Raw genomic sequence first — 23070 nt, 5'->3', positions numbered from 1 at the left:
AGTCCAAACAAAAAATTGGCGTTTCGACCCGGTAGAGCTCACTTGGACTCATCACTTGACTTATCCGTGAGACACCTTGTCAAAACGCAAATATTTTTTATATTCAGCTCAACTTACATAGATTTTTAAACAAAAACCTAATGTGAACTATATCCAGCAAGATTAAATTTTTAGTCCATAAAACAGAAATGCACCCGGCAACGATATTTTTTCGTTAACTGATGTATTTTTTCATAAGCCAATGTAATATTTCATTAGTATATGAAGAATTTTCATAAGCTTATGAAGATTTTCGTTAGTTAATGTTGAATTTCATAAGTTAATGAATTTTTTCGTTACTTAATTAAAACTTTGATAAAGTAACGAAAAAGTTCTTATTTTTGTTCTTCAAAATGAGTATGAAATTTTTCGTTAATTGATGAATCTTTTCATTGAATTGGATTTTTTGGCACTAAAAAGGGAGAAAAAGTGTATGAAACGTTTTCATTAATTGATGAAGGTTTTCATATTACGAAAAATTACATATTTTCGTTGAGCCAACGAAAGTTTCGTTGGGCCAACGAAAATGTAGTGTATGAAACAATTTTCGTAATTTTACGAAATTTATTATTTTCAGTGTACGTAATATTTAAAGCAGTGGCAATAAAACTGCATTTTTATTTTTTCTCAAAAAAGTCAAATAACAAAAAAAAAATTTTTTCATTTAACAAAATTTTGCCCTAAATGTCGGCTCTTCCCCAAATATCAATTTTGTTTTATTTTATTGCCAGCTTTTAAAATCTACAAGTAGACTAACATAAAATTGCTTTGAACTGCAAGAGCAAGTACGTGCGACCCCAGTCGTGCATTTTATTTCTTTTTTAAAATGGCTGCTGGCGTCGTTTGATTAAAATTTAATATTATTGTATTTCCATTTAATACTTTTTATATTAGTTTTTAATAAATTTGTATTACATTTTAATACAATTATATTAAAATGTAATACAAAAATATTAAAATCTAATACAGCGGCATTAAAATTCAATACAAAATTAGAATTTAACCCACGGAGGTTATTTTCTAATAATTTTTGTATTACAAGTAATAAACTTAATACTTAAATATTGAAATTTAATAGAAAAAAGATTAAAAATAATTTTAATATTTTGGATGTACATTTATTAAAATGTAATATTTTTTGTATTGAAAATTGCTTTAATACAAGAGCTGTATTAAAAAATATTCCAGAATTTTTAACCGTGTACCTACCTTTCGCTGAAATAAAAATACCTCCTCAAACCATTAATCTCCAAGTTACAAAAAACTTAAGAGCTAATTCGTTTCATCATTTCCTAGTTTTCTTTCCTTACATCCTATGAATTTCTTTGTCATCTCCATAAGTCATAACTCCCACAAAGCAAACATTTAAGTAGAAAATAATTACTTTTACGTGACTTTGTTCAAAATAAAAAAAAAATAAAAAAACAACAAAAAAAAGGTGAATGAAAATTCTGGTTTTTATTTTTACGACCATCGACATCGAACAAACAAAAGAATTAATAGAACTCCACTCACAAATTCACCAACGCTTCCTGATCTGCATATAGACGACAACGGACGGACGTACATTGCATTTCTCGCATCTCGACTCCGAGGAATACAGAATACCTATAAAAAAAAAAAACCAGTGAATATCCCGTAGTTTCATTGTTTTTTGAGAATTGCTCTATCCTTGTGACATTTTATAGGTTCAGTGTCGCAGTAAGAGAGAAACAATCACAATGGCACATTCACATAAATACAAGTCGAGTCGAGGTATAAAACCGAGGAGCCAGGACCACCTCAAAACAATGGACAAGATATAGGTTTTGCTGCGACTTGCTAGCTACCTAGCTACACACATCATCAACTTGTATATACCTTTGGTGCTCAAGCTGACTTCTGATGCTGATACTGACTTGGTTGCATGGTTCCATCATCTATTTTATGGCCACTTCGAGGCTTGTTGCTGTTGTTGATGTGTTTTATGATAGGCTTGGGTGGTTTTTCAATTTTTTTTGTTGTTGTTGTTTGATTTTGTTCTTGTGGATAGTTGTTGTTGTTGTTGTTACTTCTGAGAGGTCTTCTCTCTTTTTAACAGTTAAAAGTCACGTTCGAAAATTTTACGAGCAGGTAATTACCTGTTATCACAACTCTAACAAGGTAACTCACTCCCTCACCTCCAGAAATATGTTTACTATAGTGCTCTCAATATGTGTCCTGATGCGGTATGTGCAACATGTGTGTGGTTTTTTTTTTTTTTTTTTTTTGAAAAAAGGTGGAGGACGACAATCATCAGAGACATATAGAGTAGCTAGTAGTAGGTAGTTTCCCAGTTGAATGTTAAATCGGGAATCAAAGGAATTGAAAACATGCATCGTGATATCCGGATGATTTGGAAAATTTGTTTTTGAATTGCTCACAATAACACTGAATTGCTTGCTGCTGCTGCCTGCAACAACTCTTTGACTCTATCTATCTGTGGTGCAGTATGGCAACTGCCACATGAATCCATTTCATGGTTGACTAAGTTTATGGCACTTTTCTGATATTTTTTTTTTACTTTCTGTGTTTTTGGTTTGTGTTTTTGTTTGAATAGACCTTTTCATGATGGAAATTTGGTTTAAAAAAATAGTTATGTACGAAATTGCTTTTTGATCTTTCTATTTTGAACAAATTGGAAAAATGTCAAGTCAAATGTTTAAAGCCAAAAGAAAAAATCCTGTACATAAATTCCTGAACAATATTTGAAAGTGATTTCGAATTTTTCCAAAAGTTTTTCTGGATCTTGAGCTGGGAATTTTTTTTTTAAGATAAGTAAGATTTCATCTAAGCAAAAATAAATTGGGTTTTTAAATATAATTTTTTGAAAATGATAAAAAAAAAATAGTTTTCACCATTAAAAATCTGCCTCCTGTGAGGATTGAACTCACGACCCCTGGTTTACAAGACCAGTGCTCTGCCACTGAGCTAAAGAGGCATATATCTTCAATCTTTGTGAGATAGAAAAGAAGATGTGTGTTTTTAGCAGGGTTGTACAAAATCATTTTTTTAATGCATTTGTTTTACATACATTAGGGTGGACCAAAACAATTCTTTTTCATTATTTTGATTTGCTCTACCGATAATTTTTTCCGAATTTTTCGATGATGTTTAGAGGTTGCGCGCACCCCTTTATTTAAAAAAAATGAAAATGAAAAATGATAAAAAGAAGTTTTTTTATTTTTCAATTTTCTCAAAAACTAGAAGGTATTAAAACATATGGACTTCAGTATTTGATAAGGAATCAATTGTGACACTTTATTTTATCAGCCATTTTTTGTATTGTTATCCACAATCTTGACAAAAATTTTACTTAATGTGTTTTTTAAACTTTTTTTTCACAATTTTTTACTTTTAAATCGATTATTTAAAAAAAAATTGATTGAAATAACTTTACTTCAAAATTAGAATAAAGTGTACAGTTCTAGCTTTTGAAAAAGGTATCATATTATAATTGTAAGTGTTGCCATTGTGTTTTAATATTTTTTTTTATTATTTAAAGTAATTTTTTAGAAAATTGCCATTTCCGTCTAAACGGAGGCAGATAGACCACCCCTCCCATAGTAAAAAATAATCGTATTTAACTCCTCTACAAAATACCGTTATCAAATCTCGGCGCCCAAGATATAGTACCCTCCCCCATTTTTCCTTCACTTGTTTTGGTACGATCTTTTTTAAAAATTATTTTTCTTTTATTAATTTAAGAAGAATTGAGCAATATAAAAGCACGGTTTTTATAGTAAATTTGATGAGGAATTTCCCAGCATTTATCACAAATTTCGACTTCTGACGCCTGGGAATCAGTCAAAAAGTTGAGGGAAGTAGGTCTATTGATTGATACTCAATACTTTTTACTCAAACAGCTTTTTGATTAAAAAATTATTTAAGCTTTAAAAAAATTAAAAACTAAAAGAGCTTATTTTTTTTTTAATAAAGGGGTGCGCGCAACCCCTAAACATCATCGAAAAATTCTGAAAAATTAGGGTAGCATTATTTTGTGTCGAGAAAACAAATTATCGGTAGAGCAAATCAAAATAATGAAAAAGTGACTTTTTTGGTCCACAATAACATATGTACATATTAAAAAAAAAAAAGATTTATTGCAAATAAAAATATATTGTACTAAAAAAACAATTCCTTGCAAACAAAAAATTTTCTGCATTGAAAAAAAAATTCAATGCAAAATTTGTGTATTCATTATTTATTTTTAATATTCGTCTTATTTCTTAAAATTTTGGCTATTCGACCATACATTAGGTTCAATATTATATAAAATAGCTAGTTTGGATGTAAAGCCAAAATTAAGAAATTCGAAGAATAGGTATTACAAAAAAAAAAAATATTTAATGCACAGCACACATTTTGCATTGATTTTTTTTTTTTTTTTTTTTCAATGCAGAAAATTTTATATATTGCAATAAAAACTTTTTTAATGCAAAATATTTTTATTTGGAATAAAAAATTTCATTTGCAATGGAAATATTTTTTTTTGTTTGTAATAAATATTTTTTTAATGCATTTTTTTTTATTTGCAATAAGTATTTTATTTTAATTTCAAGTGCATTTTTTAATTGAAATTTTTACAACCCTGGTTTTTAGATGGAAAGAGTAAGAATCTTTTCAAGTACGAAAGTAATTTTCTTCAATTATTCATTGTTAAAACGTGTTTGAGACCACCATGTAGATTAATATATGTTCAGTCTTTTGATAATATTGCACATAATTAACAGTTTTCCATCCTTTAAAAAATTAAACGGAACGGGAACACCTATTAAAAAAAATAAAAGTCTATTCCTATCTGTAAAGTTAAAATCAAGTACATTGAATGAATTGTTTTATTAAACTGGTTCTCAAACTCAGAATTTTTTGTATCTAGTTAAAAAAAATACCTGCCTTTTTTCAAAATTGTTAAAAGTGTTTGAAAAAAAATGTAATATCAACATTTAAATATAAAAGTTATTTTTTCTTCATTCAATAGCATTTATTTGTTGAAGGTTAAATAGAAAAAAAAAATGATGTCTGTTTTGTCAAAGTTTTAGAGAAAATCTAACATTTCAATACTAAAACTCAGATTTTATCGAGTGATTTCAATAATTTTTAATTTTTTACTCAAACTTTTACACGCATTACCTTTTTTTATTATTTTCAATTCAAATAACAATAAATATGGAAAAAAAATTAAATATCCATAGATTTATATTTTATAACGAAAAATTTTGAAAAACAAAAAAAAAAAAAAAAAAATTCATTGTAAAATATTTTCGTTTTTTTTTCAAAATTCTAACTTTGAAGACCATTTCTCAAACACCGTTATAGACCGAGAGCCCAGAGCAGATTTTGGGAGTTTTTGGATAACCGAAAATGAGTCATATGTATGTGTAGGTAATAGCGTCCTGATGAAGAATTCGAAAGTCTGGCAGGTTTATTTCACGGCATTCTATGGTTTATGGGGAGTTGAAAAATGCATTTTTTCCGATTTTTGTGTCGAGTATATAACCACTTTAATTCATATAGAGCCGATAGAGGGCGATACCTTGATTGCAAAAAGTTCGGTCCCAGACGTTTTATTCGCGGAATTACCCCCGCCAGACGTCCTTGAAGATTCGCGAAATGGCGATTTTCATACAAAAGTCAGAATATTATTTTTTGCAAGATATATAATCGTCTGGTGGTACCTATTAAAAAATCACCACTACCCCCTGATAGAAAATAAATTAGTGCCAGACGTTTTAACCACGGCATTACCCCCGCCAGACGTCCTTGAAGATTCGCGAAATGGCGATTTTCATACAAAAGTCAGAATATTATTTTTTGCAAGATATATAACCGTCTGGTGGTACCTATTAAAAAATAACCACTAACCCTTGATAGAAAATAAATTAGTGTCAGACGTTTTAACCACGGCATTACCCCCACCAGACGTCCTTGAAGAGTCCTGAAATAGCGATTTTCATACAAAAGTCAGAATATTATTTTTTGCAAGATATATAACCGTCTGGTGGTACCTATTAAAAAATAACCACTAACCCTTGATAGAAAATAAATTAGTGCCAGACGTTTTAACCACGGCATTACCCCCACCAGACGTCCTTGAAGAGTCCTGAAATAGCGATTTTCATACAAAAGTCAGAATATTATTTTTTGCAAGATATATAACCGTCTGGTGGTACCTATTAAAAAATAACCACTACCCTCAGATAGAAAATAAATTAGTGCCAGACGTTTTAACCACGGCATTACCCCCGCCAGACGTCCTTGAAGATTCGCGAAATGGCGATTTTCATACAAAAGTCAGAATATTATTTTTTGCAAGATATATAACCGTCTGGTGGTACCTATTAAAAAATAACCACTAACCCTTGATAGAAAATAAATTAGTGCCAGACGTTTTAACCACGGCATTACCCCCGCTAGACGTCCTTGAAGAGTCCTGAAATAGCGATTTTCATACAAAAGTCAGAATATTATTTTTTGCAAGATATATAACCGTCTGGTGGTACCTATTAAAAAATAACCACTAACCCTTGATAGAAAATAAATTAGTGCCAGACGTTTTAACCACGGCATTACCCCCGCTAGACGTCCTTGAAGAGTCCTGAAATAGCGATTTTCATACAAAAGTCAGAATATTATTTTTTGCAAGATATATAACCGTCTGGTGGTACCTATTAAAAAATCACCACTACCCCCTGATAGAAAATAAATTAGTGCCAGACGTTTTAACCACGGCATTACCCCCGCCAGACGTCCTTGAAGATTCGCGAAATGGCGATTTTCATACAAAAGTCAGAATATTATTTTTTGCAAGATATATAACCGTCTGGTGGTACCTATTAAAAAATAACCACTAACCCTTGATAGAAAATAAATTAGTGCCAGACGTTTTAACCACGGCATTACCCCCGCTAGACGTCCTTGAAGAGTCCTGAAATAGCGATTTTCATACAAAAGTCAGAATATTATTTTTTGCAAGATATATAACCGTCTGGTGGTACCTATTAAAAAATAACCACTAACCCTTGATAGAAAATAACTTAGTGCCAGACGTTTTAACCACGGCATTACCCCCACCAGACGTCCTTGAAGAGTCCTGAAATAGCGATTTTCATACAAAAGTCAGAATATTATTTTTTCCAAGATATATAACCGTCTGGTGGTACCTATTAAAAAATCACCACTACCCTCAGATAGAAAATAAATTAGTGCCAGACGTTTTAACCACGGCATTACCCCCACCAGACGTCCTTGAAGAGTCCTGAAATAGCGATTTTCATACAAAAGTCAGAATATTATTTTTTGCAAGATATATAACCGTCTGGTGGTACCTATTAAAAAATAACCACTAACCCTTGATAGAAAATAAATTAGTGCCAGACGTTTTAACCACGGCATTACCCCCACCAGACGTCCTTGAAGAGTCCTGAAATAGCGATTTTCATACAAAAGTCAGAATATTATTTTTTGCAAGATATATAACCGTCTGGTGGTACCTATTAAAAAATAACCACTAACCCTTGATAGAAAATAAATTAGTGCCAGACGTTTTAACAACGGCATTACCCCCACCAGACGTCCTTGAAGAGTCGCGAAATGGCGATTTTCATACAAAAGTCAGAATATCATTTTTTGCAAGATATATAACCGTCTGGTGGTACCTATTAAAAAATAACCACTAACCCTTGATAGAAAATAAATTAGTGTCAGACGTTTTAACCACGGCATTACCCCCACCAGACGTCCTTGAAGAGTCCTGAAATAGCGATTTTCATACAAAAGTCAGAATATTATTTTTTGCAAGATATATAACCGTCTGGTGGTACCTATTAAAAAATAACCACTAACCCTTGATAGAAAATAAATTAGTGCCAGACGTTTTAACCACGGCATTACCCCCACCAGACGTCCTTGAAGAGTCCTGAAATAGCGATTTTCATACAAAAGTCAGAATATTATTTTTTGCAAGATATATAACCGTCTGGTGGTACCTATTAAAAAATAACCACTAACCCTTGATAGAAAATAAATTAGTGCCAGACGTTTTAACCACGGCATTACCCCCACCAGACGTCCTTGAAGAGTCCTGAAATAGCGATTTTCATACAAAAGTCAGAATATTATTTTTTGCAAGATATATAACCGTCTGGTGGTACCTATTAAAAAATAACCACTAACCCTTGATAGAAAATAAATTAGTGCCAGACGTTTTAACAACGGCATTACCCCCACCAGACGTCCTTGAAGAGTCGCGAAATGGCGATTTTCATACAAAAGTCAGAATATCATTTTTTGCAAGATATATAACCGTCTGGTGGTACCTATTAAAAAATCATAACTACCCCCTGATAGAAAATAAATTAGTGCCAGACGTTTTAACCACGGCATTACCCCCGCCAGACGTCCTTGAAGTCGTTATTTCGGGACTTTTCAAGGACGTCTGGCGGGGGTAATGCCGTGGTTAAAACGTCTGGCACTAATTTATTTTCTATCAGGGGGTAGTGGTGATTTTTTAATAGGTACCACCAGACGATTATATATCTTGCAAAAAATAATATTCTGACTTTTGTATGAAAATCGCCATTTCGCGAATCTTCAAGGACGTCTGGCGGGGGTAATGCCGCGAATAAAACGTCTGGGACCGAACTTTTTGCAATCAAGGTATAGCCCTCTATCGGCTCTATATGAATTAAAGTGGTTATATACTCGACACAAAAATCGGAAAAAATGCATTTTTCAACTCCCCATAAACCATAGAATGCCGTGAAATAAACCTGCCAGACTTTCGAATTCTTCATCAGGACGCTATTACCTACACATACATATGACCCATTTTCGGTTATCCAAAAACTCCCAAAATCTGCTCTGGGCTCTTAGACTATTAACTTTGTTTTAAGTTAAAAGACAAGAATAAACTATTGGTATGTGTAGTTGTCGTTCAGTTTTCTTCTCTTTATAGTCAATTTAAAAAAGGACAATTTTTACACTGAAAAAAAAAACACAAATTTTGATTTTTAAGACATTGGTAATTTGAAAAAAGTTTTTTTTTTTGTTATAATTTTTGAACTAAGGGTAGGCTTACAAAAAAAAGTTATGTAATTTGTTGGAATTACCAAAGTTAGTTCAGAAAGGTGTAAAAAGTTCTATTCCTGTACTTAAAAAGAAATTTATATTTATTGTTACTTTTGAAAAATGTTTGGATATATTTTTACTAAGCATGTAGCTATTCTAGGTGCTTATAAAGCAAACCAAAAAAAGCAATGATTTTTACACTTGAAAAAATATTTGTATGCTGTGGTTTTAGACGCGCAATGCAAACACAAGTGGATTTAATTTTTCTTATAGTTATAAATTTTAAAAAAAGGTCACTGTGGTGTATGCGTACTTTATTTTTTGTATGTTGAATAAAAACTAATTCTTCTATAATTTTTCAATTAAGTGTAGGATATCGAAAATAAAAATTGGGCAATCCTAGGCTAACCTTTGGCAATCGAACCAGGCAGGTTTGAAAAAAAAAAAAAAATAGCACTATTAATAGTTGACAAGTAAAACAAAACAAAACTCAACCACAAAAAAGTAAAAATTTCTCCATCTCCAAAAATAGGTTGCTCAACTACCAATGATTGCCTCAGAAATAATATCATCATTCACATGCTCAGTCACAACACGGGCTTTTTGGTCTGATATGTAGAGGGAACCCACCATCAAGAGACCCAAAAAACACATTAAATAAATTAAAATCCCAACCACCTAAATATTGATGGACTAAATCATCTCTTTTGCACGTCATTCCTTTCTGTTTTTTATAACCCAGAGCCACCATAACCATAAATTCAAGTTCCGCATTTCGATATATTAAAAATGGACCCAATATATCGATGCGGCGAGGGTATCCAATATCATAACAACACCAGAAGAACGAAAAAAAACAAGAAGACCTCAAAAAAATGAGAGCCTACACAGCAGTCAGCATCATCATCAACCAAAAAGAAGAAAGCATCGAAACCGAAATCGAAATCGAAATTTATCAACGTATCTTTCTGAAGGATGTGGTCGTATCTTTCGCCCAACAATAATACCCGCTTCACTTCACTTGTCACGCTTCTGTTGGTCTAAATTGATCATTCGCCTCGCATGGTCTTCATATCGTCATCATTTCGTGGTCCATTGAAACCAGCACCAATATACCTTCCATCGGTCTTATTTTTTTTCTGTTTTCCTTTGCTTTTGTCAAGATTGTGTCCCTCTAAAAGTTGGATGAAAATCGGTCAGAGCGCCCAACACAACAAAAGGAGGTCACTCGATCAAATATGTATTAAAGCCTTTTTGTTTTTTGCCACAACTCTCAGCATGTTGGCCATTTAAACCAACAAAATCAAAAAAAAAAAAAAACATACAATTTTTGTTGCCAAAAGTGAAAAGATACTTCAAAGCCTTTAGGATGACGACGAGGTCTTAAAAAAAAAAAGTCAAGAAAAATGAAAACGCGACACGCGAAACCAACAAACGACCTTAAAAGTTGTGTTTTCGTCGTCGTATTTTTGTTGTTGTTTTTTTTTTTTTGGTTTCAATTCCTGTTGTTGTTGTTGTTATTTTTTGGTTTTGTTTAATTCGACAGATCTACAACAACAATTCACAATTCAATTCATTCACTCAACATTTTTTTTTTTTTTGTGAGATTTGCATTTAACCTGCTTTCACCGGCTACAATATCGCCGCTGCGGCATGGCGCGGCGCGGCGCACAGTGCGACCGACAGCAGCGTGCCGAACCGGACCAGGCATTGTGTAGGTGGATTTAGCTGATATCACGGCGGCGGCGGCAAGGTTTTTGCTCAAACAGGATCTTGGCCTTTTCGCCAATTTTTGTTGCTGTTGTTGTTTTTTTGTAATTTTATTTTGTGTGTATTGAGGACCGTTTCACTCTTATCCGTAAACAAAGATAAGAACACAAAAAAAAAAAAAAATAGCTTATGGCCTCGAATGACATGGTCACCGGATGAATTCAATTTGCTTTAGAGCTCGCGGAGATTAAAAACATTCCGGCGCGCGGAATCTAAGGTGGACTTAATTTTTATCTCTGTTTTTTTTTTTTTTTTTTTTAGTCTTGTGTAAGCTCCTTGCTGTTTGATGAAAAAAAAACCGTTGGATGCCGCCGCCGCTGTTGCTTTGGGACCGTTAAAGAAATCCAAGTCAAGATAAATTGCTTGTTCGCACGGCGGACTTATCGGATGTTGGTTTATAGGTGGAAACCATGGCCAATTCACCGCCGTTCGCCGCTAAATCCCCTTTACTAGCTGCTGTGTCATTTTCTTTTAAGGAAATTAAGACAATAAATTTGTTCTGCGAATAATTTAGGATGCACCTTTGGGAATTGTTGTTGTTATAAGTGGAAGCCCGCAGCAGCGAAGTAATTTTAAGTAAAAACGCGCGTTTTGTGGAAAATTCGTGATAATGAATGGAGGCGAACAAAAGTAGAGCTCTAATGGGTCCACAACGGGAGTATAAAGGTCAGGCGAGTTTGAAATGAATTTTCATGTAATTGCGATAGTTGCTCCTCTCTAGAGGGGGTTGCTTTGATATGGTTTTGGTGGGTTTTTTTCTAGAGCAAAACTGTTGTCTCTAATATTTAATGTTGGTGTAGAGGTAGGCTGCATGTAGCTCGTAAATTGTGGTATACATACGCTTTTGTCGTGATATCTAGTGTTTTTGTATGTGGTCTCGCTCTACTCTACTCTTTTTGGCCTAAATTGGTTTTAAAAATTTTTGCAATGTCGTTAATTTGGGTTGTAATGGGCTTATCTATGTAGGTAGATCGGTTTTATAGGATAATTGTTTGACAAAAAAAAACATGAGTATAGTAAAGTAGGTGAATTGCTATAAAAATTATGCTACAAGGACTTTGGAGATTTACAATTGAAATTGTTGGAAAAATTGATATTAGGAGTAAAAGAGGAGTTGCTTCTCTAAATATGGAAAAGTTGGTCACGTTTCATTTCCAAACGGCTTTTTCTTATACATACTTCAGATCTTAAATTCTAAGCTTCAGTACTAGATTTAAGAACAAGAAAGGTATTTAACTATGAGAATTTTTTGAAAAACTATTTCTTAGTCGGAACCTAGGTAGACAGTATTTTTAATAAACGTATTTTTTGATAGCCTTTACCCTCTCACTCACAACTCTCACCTTCTCAGTCCCCAAGATTTGCTTTTCAGACTTTGACAATAAAAAAACTATTTCACTGTTTCGATTAATATTTGGTTTTGCGAAGGAGCATTGCTTGCAATTTCGCCAGAAATTATTTCGCAAACACTTTCTCCTCAATATAACAAATTTGCCAATTTGCACATACCTATTTGCAAATCTTTCTCACAGTTTTTATTTTGCAAATTTTTCAAGTTCGCAACATTTTTATGTCGCCAAATTTTTTTTTCGCATTTTATCATTTCGCTTATTTTTGCATAGCAATAAGGAAAAATTTAACTGAAAAAAAAGGAAGTTTGCGATATAATACTTCGCAATGTTTTTTATTCATTCCAGGTCATATAAAGATTTTAAATAAGAGACTTAATTAATTTTAAAATATCTCATTACTAAATAATGAAATGCGAAAGAAAATGTTTTGCGAATAAATCACATCAGCAGATCAAAATTGCAAAATGAATAATGCGAAGTTAGAATTTCGCATAGTGGCATTTTAGCGAAATAAAAAGTTGCTTTTAGAAAAAATCCGAAACATATTATTTTGCAAAACAGTCTAGTTGAAACAAAAATTGAAAATAGTTAAATGCATATTGCAGCATGTTTATTTTTCCTTGTCACTAGGTTTCTGTAAATTTAGTCCTGTATAAATGTATTATAATTTTCAAGAGTTGGATGAACTTCTTCAGAGACGTTGATGATAAGCGGTAAACCATGCATATAGGTTCAAAAAACTTTAGAACTGACCGGATCATATGTTTTTTCATCGGTACGCGTCGCACAGAGGAGTATTCGACCCCAAAATCCGGTTATAAGTGAAAAAAATAAAAATCGCATTCGACCCGTTATTTTTTGCTTTTCGCATTCCTCAATACCCATGCTAACTAAAACCGGTTTCAAAAAATAACTGTTGACCCCCTAATTCCCAGGATCTTAGTCTAAATCTAGTCGATTTTATAAGCTCACGTCACAAAAGCTTATTTTATTTTCTAATCATTAACACTTCAGTCTGATTTTTTTATTGTGATTTGTGATAATTGTGAAAAATTTTTTATGTATGTCCAAGGTCAAGGTATATACTTTATGTTAATACAGAAATGTCCATATATTTCATTGAAAATATATTAAAAATCGAGATGACAAGAGTGCATAGAAAAACGTGAAAATTAATGAAATTTTCGGTAGAAAAAAAAGTGTTTTTGTTGTAGTCTCGGGTACGATCGAGCAAAAATTTGTCTTATATAATTAACTGTACATCTTTGTCATCTCATGCACATAAAAAAAATTTCCACATATTTCCACCTTTTTTTTTAATGGCGTTTTTTAGTCTCGAGGTATTTTTTGGTAAAATTGGCTTTTGTTGCTTAAAAAACTACTTATTTTCAAATTTTTGCTTTCTTTAACCTGAAATATTAACAATATTTAAAAATTTCATGTAAAAATTAATAATATGAATTAAATAAAATTGAAAAAAAAAAAATTATTTATTTATTTTTTTTTTTAAACTAACCCGAAAATTTTTTTCAGTGTGACTTTTTAATATATTATAAGTTATAAAACAATACTTTAGGCCGATTCCAATAAGAAAAACATTAAAAATATTTTTGACCGGATTTTGAGGTCGAATACTCCTCTGTGCGTCGTCTTCCTTAGTATAATTTTTTAACGAATAAAATAAATAGGTAAAGGAAAGAGTTGATAATTTTATTATTATTTCTAAGTGGTTATTTAATTGGCACAGTTATAAAAAAAATCATGCGTGCAATTCACACGTGGTAGAAGTGAAAACTTAAAAAAAGCATTTTTCTTGCAAAAAAAAAAAATCGAAAAAATCTACCTTTTTTTTATTTTTTTTGAACCCAATGACTTTTCATCAAAAAATCAAAAAAATCAATCTTTTTTCAATCATTAAATACAATGACAACCTATGATAAATTTTATATCATCTGAAAGCTTATTTCAATCATATTTCTACCATGCCTACAAAAAAAAGTAAGATTTTTTAAAGCCAACTATGTCGAAATTTCAAACTGAGATTACGGTACTTCTTACACTGGTGGCTGGTCATCGGCAACAGATCTCAACAGGTGTTTTGAGGTATTTCTCAAGTTTTTTTAATTTAACATTGTGTATGGGTTGTAGTGAATGTACCGTTATGTATGATATTAGAAAAAGAACATCTTTTTACCGTTATCTTAGGATATTGAATATGAAATTAATTGAAATTTTGCACAGTTATAGTTTATTTAATTGTCTATCCATCTATTAAAACAAAAAAGTTATAATCAATTGATTTTTCGTGTCGCTTTTTCGTTTCATCTTGTTTCAAATCACTACAATACTAAAGAAGTTTTCACTTCAAAAATTGACTATTTAACATGTAGGTACCTACTTTATTTATGACTGGACTCTTAAATTCTTTTTTATGCTGCTTCGAAGCTTGAAATCCAATACTATCACAACGTGATACAAATTCTCTGCAACTTCTTCTTGTTGTTCGCATTTGGAAGGAAATAAACTTTTACTTGTTGTTATTTCTTTTTATAATTTAAACCCTTTTCAGGTCCCAAAGGTTCTTAATGTTTTCTATTCTCTTTGCACCGTTTTTTCAATGAAAAACTGAGTTTTCCGAAAATAAAATCATCCTCGTCTCTTTGGTATAGTGTAAGTGTTGAAGAACATGGGTCTCAATTTTGATTTTTGAGGCTATAAGATCCTTTATTTGGAAATGGTTTTTATTAAAATAGTTTAACAAGAAAGTTTAACATATTAAAGATGATGGTCAGCAGAAATATGACATGATATTGTTACTTTTTTCTTTTGAAGTAGTGGGTCCTAAAAATGTTTGCAAAATACAATATCATGAATCTTCCGTTCGTAGTTCTTCAGGAATTTTTCTAGATCCTTAAATTTTTTCAAATAATATTATTAGAATCTTATTAAATTTTCAACACTAATTTATGGGTTTTTTAAAAGTGCCTATCTCATTTTTTTCTCTGTTTCTTTTTTAAGTGTTGATTAATATTTTCTTAAAAATGGTAGATCAACTTTTTCATTTGCAAAAAAAAAAAAAATCATTTATTGTTGTATACCGTGTACTTAATCTTTCCTGTTAAACTTCAATGATTGTTTTCATTACAATGTGATATAGAGGCCAACTTCCTCATAATTGTTCTATAAAACATAAATACCAATTTTACTTCATTCATTCACCAACCCGTTTGTATGTTAACTTCTTTAAACCGTAACTATACATTGGTTACATTATTATCCTCTTTACAAAAAAAAAAAAAAAAACAAAAATAATAATCATTTTTCTTTTCCTTTTTTTTTCAGGTAAATAATGTTAATTTGACTTAAAACCACCTAAAAAAAAAATGTGTAAGTAGACTTCTGTTGTATCATTCCATACAAATGTTAATTTTTTGTAATTTTATTTTGTTGTTGTTATTGTAAGTTCAAGCAAATAACCCAAAATGTCTCTCTCTCTTTAGATTGTCCCAAAAAGATATACAATATACAATTGACACTGATGAACGTCAATGACAGTTCTTAAGCATCAAATTACGTGTTCTACATATTCTTTTCATAAAAAAAAAATACCTTATTCTCATATACTTACTTGTTAAGAAAATATACCTAAAAGACTTTTTTTTAATTTGGGTTTACCACAAAAAAAAAAAAGTATAAATACTCAGTAAGTAGCTTTATTGTAAAAAAAAAATAATAAAAAAAAGATCATGTTTTTTGCCAACTGAATACTAATTTGTGCTGTTTTTGTGTTAACAAAAATACCAAAAAAATAAACATGCAATAAACATAAGAATAATATCACAATCACAATACGTTATCAAAAAAGAAAAAAAAAAGAGCCTTACGTAAAGAAAGGGTTCCTTTATTATATCTACAACGCGCTTGTGCTTAAAAAAAACGAGTAATGGTACTTAAAAAAGTCATGTAATTGAAGTTAAATAAATAATTTGCATTATCTTTTGATTTGGCTTCTGGATCTTGTACATGGATTGGGTATTAAATTAAAAAAAAAAAAAAAAAACTTAAACTAACAGGACCTAAAGAAACCAACTGAAATTTAAAACAAAATCAAGATATACAAAATTGTGCCGTTTGGTTAAACATAGTTGCCATTTGCTGTTTCATATAGGAACATTTTGTTTTTTCATCAATAAGCAGATTCTAGAGTTTTTTTTATTAAAACCATATTTTTTTGTTTTCATATAAAAAACCCTTTATCATTCACTCTATTAAGAGGATGTAATTATTGACCTAGGAAGTTTATACCAATGCTTCTATCATTCGGTTTATATCAATCATAAAAAAAGAATTAGTAAACCTTAACAAAAACAAACTTAGTACCTAAAAAATTACAAAATCGATCGAATTTTTAAATTTTTTTTATACCAATTAATTTATATTTATGCTCATATAAGCATATTTGTCAAAATATTAATTATTTCTTATGCACCTCTAAATGATTTGTATTCAATTCTTGAAAGATGTTGATATTTTCAAGCTTTAATGTGTTTATAACAATCTTCAGAAAGAAAAAGAAAGTTTATACCAATTAATGAACAAGTAATTTCTTAAACTTAATAGCTCTACTGATTTCAATGAAGTTTTATTCGAGTTTATTCGAGTTTAAACCAGTGTTCTATATTTATGTTCCACGTATCTACTTTATATTTCAAAGCATTTGAGTAAACTTTAGCCAAAAGACCCAATAATACCAATTAAAGAACTAAACAAAATTCTCATATAGTAACTTTCGCTTATTTCACTTAAGGGATTGGAATACGATGTGTACTAGCTTTTATATCAATAAGTAAAATGTAGAAATTTATACCATTCATTAAAAACGTATTTTATGCACTTAAATTTTTAAGTCATTTTAAGTAAATCATCTGTTTTTGTTTTTATACCAGTAGTAAATTTCTTATGTAATGATGGTATAATCAAAACAAGTGATACAAATTCATAGCCACCATCAATTTTTGCTACATTACTATAAAATTTTTCACTTTTTGACTTAAAACTATTTTATACCTATCCGTGCTTTTATACAAATATAAAAAAAAAAAAAACATTTAACTTGCTTTGGTTTATATCAACCGATTAATACCATCCTGAAAAAGTATTAGATGAGTTTATACCAATTGTACTTTTAAGTGAATTTTTAACACCAAATAAGTATGCTTTTCTTGAAAGAAACTAATAAATAGTCGACATAAATAGAAGTCTTATATCAGTTTATACCAATCATTGGTTACATTTGCAGAAGAATGGAGGTCAATTATTTATACCATTAAATAAATTATAATAACAAAAATTCGATTTTTTTTTAAATATAGGTAGGTTAAGCTACAAAAATAAAAAAAAAAAACATGTTGGATTTTTTATACCATTCACATTTTGATGTGCACATTTCACAATCGAAAAGTGTATTTTGAGTTATGAAAATGGACTTATGACTGACCAACAACAAGTAAATAATCATTTTTGTCTGTTTTGTTCTCAGCTATGTATACAAATTTTACATTTCCATTTGATTGGTATAAAATAAAGAAGTTCATTCAAGTTAAAGTTATTCCCAATCTCCTACTGACTACAATATTACTATTAAATTGTATTCCACCTCCAAGAAGTGACTCATAGATCATACGTGTTTTCCATTTTTATAATAATAAAAAAAAAAAAAAAATAGGGGGTATTTTTACTTAACAGTTACTTTTCAAAATGCATCCGCAAAGTCCTCAATTTTCATTCGAATCGATAACAATCGATCACACTCTATGTCAAGCTACAAAAAAAAAATAAATGAAAAAAATCCTATAACTGCTTTTTGCTACTAATCTACACATACTGAACAGACAATCTTCTATAAAATTCAAATATAAACTCGACAGAATCCGCACAAAGTTTTCCAAGTATTTTTTCCTCCCCTCAAAACCCACCTTCCTCAAAATCCTTCCATCGAATAATCCTTCTATTTTACGTGTGTGTGTCATCGGTCGTCCAATCAACGTGACATTATGCAAACAAAAAAAAAACTAACAAATCACAAAATACCTACGAAAAAGAGAAAAAAAAAATAAATCCCACATGCATTTATTTTGTTTCACTAATTGTGATTAATAACGCATGCACGTATGCAATAGAAACATTAAAAAAAAAAAATAAGTTAAAACAATAAAAACTCAATATTTTTGTTGGACATATAAAAGACAACGTCGACGTAACACTCTAGCGCATAGAGAGTCGAAATGTCAAAAACACTGACACGAATTAGTCTAAAACAACAGAGCTAGAAAGAGAGAGAGACTCGAATCTATTTCAAAATCCATGCGAGCTGCAATTCTTTCTTGTGTGTCAGTTAGACGACCACGTCAAAATGTGTTTATGGAATTAAAATAAATTTATTTATTGTTTATAAAAGCGAAGACAACAGCAACTAGGTACTACCGCCTCACACCGCCACCATTTGAAATGGCGTTGCTGTGTCATGGTACCAATGGAATGGTATAAAGGCCGGCGCACAATGGGGGCGTCACAGTATTAATATGTGTGACGAGTGTTTTTTTTGTTGTAGTAGTAGCCCACGGATCAAAGCTAAGAAAAAAAATAAAAAAAAAAGTTATATAAGCTAACAGTGACGAATGATTATGACATTCCGTGGACAGTGCATATGGCGGAGAGGGCAGACAGCTGTCAGAATGCTAGACAAATTAATATAAATAGATTTTTACAACGGATTCCTAGAATATCTATGCGATTGCGCAACTTGAGATTGGAAAAAAAACTGCAAGAACTAAGACATTTGGAATGGAAACAAAAAATGCTAATGTCCTTATCAGAAAAAAAATCAGGCATCGACACAAATGTTAATGACATTGTTTACTAGCAATGAATGTTAATAACATATTCGAGACTTGTAAAGTTTCTTGTTCATCTGATTTAATAGTTATTTATTGAGGTGATACTTATACTCCATTGTAGGTCTTGTAATTTCAATTTGAACATTGTTTGAACTGTTATTTTGGAAGGTTGAAATTCGGAGATATCCGAAAAACTCTTTAAAACTTGTTAAGGTACCTCTAGAGTCTAGACCAATTGCATTTAAAGGTTGAACTTTTCTCGGTTGTATCTTTTTTGAATATTATTTAATAAGTCTTGATGTTTTGAGCGAATGGTCACACTGGTAAATAAAATAAAATGCACGACTGGGTCGCACGAACTTGCTCTTGGAGTTAAAATTAAAAAAAAATAATTTTGTATAAAAACATTTTTGGAAAAAAAGTTTTTAAATAAAATTGGTATGCCTTTTGTAAAAATCACTAATCAATATCTAAAAACAAAATTTCAAAAAAATTCAATGTCCCGTTTTTAAATATTTGATTTTTCAAGAAAAAAATTTCAAAATTTTTTTAAAAATCCAAAATTTATTTCTTTTTTGAAATTTTGTTTTAGGCTTATATTAAAATTATATAAATGCTTCTTCACAAACAGTTTCGTTAAAATCGAATAAGCACTTTCGGAGATAATCGGATTTGAAAAAAAAAAAAAAAAAACGGTTCTATGACAGGTACCATTAATACACAGCCACACAAAAAAAATATAAAAGTCCTGACCTGGGGTTGCGACTATGTTTTTCATATAGTTTTTGGGTCGCTAAAACCGAATTCGAAGTTTATTTTGCCTTATCACGTCAGGTTTTTGAAATATTCTCAAAAAATGTCTAAACTCAAAAAAAAAGTTCTTATCTGACATTTTTTGAGGATATCTCAAAAACCTGACGTGATACGGCAAAATAGACTTCGGATCCGGTTTAAGTAACCCAAAAACTATATGAAAAACTTAGCCGCAACTCCAGATAAGAATTTTTGTTTTTTTGGTTTTGACATTTTTTTGAGAATATCTCAGAAACCTGACGTGATAGGGCAAAATTGACTTCGAATCTGGATTCAGCGATCCAAAAACTATACGATTAACATATTCGCACATAACATTTCGTGACATCTTTTGAAGTTATCTCAAAAAAATGACGTGATAAGGAAAAACAGACTTCGGATTCGGTTTCAGCGACCCAAAAATTATATGAAAAACATGGTCGCAACCCCAGGTCAGGACTTTTATCTTTTTTTGTGTGGCTGTGTAATGATTTCTAATTTTTTTTTTTTTATTAGAAGATAGACCTTGTCTTAAAACTAACATTTGAATTTTTTAAACAAAATCGTTGGAGCCGTTTTTGAGCAATTTCAATTTTACTTAAATCGGTATATGAAAAGTACCGTTATTTTTGGTCCAAAGCATAACTTGATATATAGTACCTATATCGCAAGTAAAAATGCTAGTGAGAGTGACTAACAATTCTGAACCATTCTTGTGTTCGAGAATTTAGGTTGCAAGAATGGAAGTCACTTACGGATTACATGTCGAATCCGAATAGTTCAGCAGATATGCACTCTTTAATGATATTCTTGGAAGCTTTGTCAGTTCCTTGCAAGAAAAAAAAAATGTTTTCACTTTGTGGAGGCTTGGATTCGAACATAGTACATAGACTTGTGTCATAATAGTGCAACGTACTATAGTACTTCTAACAAGAAGAATTATGAATTAGAATATTTCAGAAATTCTCCTTTTTGGATAGGCAATGAATTGTAAACACTGTTGCTGTTATGGATATTTTATACGATTCTTGCATATATCACGGGCTGTAAAAAAATTAAATATTTCGCCACTAGACTCTTTTGAAATCAGTCAATATTTATCAATTGATTTATTTATTGATAAAGGATGAAGAAAAAAATCATCTTTTGAATTTTTTTTTCGAATCAGGTGATAGTGATCGTTAATTGCTTGTTTATTTAATATTGATACCTACATAGTTTGGCACATTTTTTTGACCAACTTAATATCTACTTATTTTGTTTATTTTATTCGCTAAACATTTAAAATAAAATGCACGACTGGGTCGCACGTACTTGCTCTTGTAGTTCACAGTATCTTTATCTTAAATATCTATTATAAATTTAAAATTTTGTTTAGTGTCGAGAAAAAAAAATCAAAAAAAAAAAAATCGAAAGTTTAAAAATTAAATTCAAATTTTTTTTTTTCCAAAAATGGTTTTAAAAATATTTTTTTTTTATATTTTATACTTCAAAATGATGTCTGTAAATTTTTAATAAAATTGACTTATGCTGTGATGAAATTTATGAACTTAAAAAAGATGTCAATTCTTGAAAAACGGCAACGCCATATTTCCGTTCTCCTCATTTTTTGAGAAAAACTAAAAACGCAGTTTTGTTAGAATCAATAAGTCAATTACGTATACCAAATTTGATCAAAATCGTTAGAGCCGTTTTCGAGAAAGTTGCAATACCTCGAAAACGTTATATGGGAGATATGCGTTAAAAAAGAGATATTAAAAAAATAAAAAAAAACTGGTCTAGGGAATAGCGTTTCAAACAAATCCATCCATCCGTTTACTCCCTAGCTCGATGTACAGATGGACGCACAGACGCACACACGCACAGACCGACGGACGGCATGACGAAAACCACTTTTTTGATATTCTCCATCATCGTAATGTTGGTTTTGATTAAAACCTCAATTTTTTTTTCTACACGAAACTAATACTTGCCCTATAGAGCAAGTAAAAAAATACCTACAAATCTCACGATTTTTATAAGACATTATGGTTGTTAAATGTAACTCTACTAATTAAATTGTACCCTTTTTGATGGACTCATTTGATCCCAGTTTAATTTCCATATAATGTACTATTGTCTGATTTCATTCACATAGCTCCATTTGTATCATCCAATTTCATGGTTAGAAGACTACCCATTTAATGAGCTTTTTTGCTCTGTTACAGAGTCAAAATTTAGAGTAATGCAATAAACTTACAATTTGATTTATAAAGATATTATATTATATTTATATGTGCAAAAATGGAAAAAAAATATTTTTTACTTAAAATTCTTTGCTATACAAAAAATTAATTTGCATACTTGTTTTGAAGTTTAAAACATTTTTTACAAAGATATTTTTGTAATTTTGAAAACAAATTTTATTTTATTTAAAAAAATGTTTTATTAATATTTTTTGTAAAATTAAAATTAATAATATTCTTTTCAACTTTTTACATAAAAATCATATAATATTCTTAGCAAATTCTTAGCGTTAAAATTGGAAATTAAAAATTTCAAACAAACAATTTTTGTCTTTGCAAGTGCAAAATTTTGGATTTATAGAATTTTAGGAAAATAGAATTTTGGATTTCTAGAAATTTAGACACTTACATAATTATGACCCAAAGTTACATATTTAGAATTATTTACTTAACTAGTTTACACCCAAAATATGTTCTGAATTTTATAAAGTTTTTAATGTAGTTACACCTTTTTGAGCTCGAAAACACTACTGAAGAGAAATTATTTTTTCCAAAGTAAATTTCACAACAATGAAACTTTCAAAACTTCTTCTCTAAAAGTAAGTTTTTTTCACCAAAAATCATTTAATATTATAAATGACTAACAACACTATCTCCAAAATTATATTAAAAGTTGATAAAGAAATTAATAAAACTCAAGTAGGACATAATTACCTACCTAAATCTCATTTAGAAAGAAACTAATTTTTCATCAAAATTAATTTTTCATTAACTTCCTATTTTTTTCAATAAATCTTTTTTTTACATTTAAAAAATGATTAATTTAACCATATCATACCTTTCCAATTGAAAGAAAATAAAAAATAATTGAAAATAAAAGTTTTCCACTAAATCATTTCTCAAATTTTT

At 30.3% G+C, this 23070-nt stretch overlaps 1 protein-coding gene and 1 non-coding gene across 3 annotated transcripts in view; one reads left to right on the top strand and one right to left on the bottom strand.

Annotated features, from left to right (window-relative positions):
* Nucleotides 1–23070, top strand: part of LOC129919561 (mucin-17) — a 270017-nt gene that overhangs the window by 137200 nt on the left and 109747 nt on the right. The gene's annotated exons all lie outside the window — the stretch shown is intronic.
* On the bottom strand, nt 2927–2998 carry Trnat-ugu (transfer RNA threonine (anticodon UGU)). The gene has a single exon. It is a non-coding gene; the product is annotated as a tRNA-Thr (tRNA).

The sequence above is a fragment of the Episyrphus balteatus genome, chromosome 4 (genome assembly GCF_945859705.1).
Source record: "Episyrphus balteatus chromosome 4, idEpiBalt1.1, whole genome shotgun sequence".
NCBI classification, from domain to species: Eukaryota; Metazoa; Arthropoda; class Insecta; order Diptera; family Syrphidae; genus Episyrphus; species Episyrphus balteatus.
This window is presented reverse-complemented; position numbering and strand designations above follow the sequence as displayed.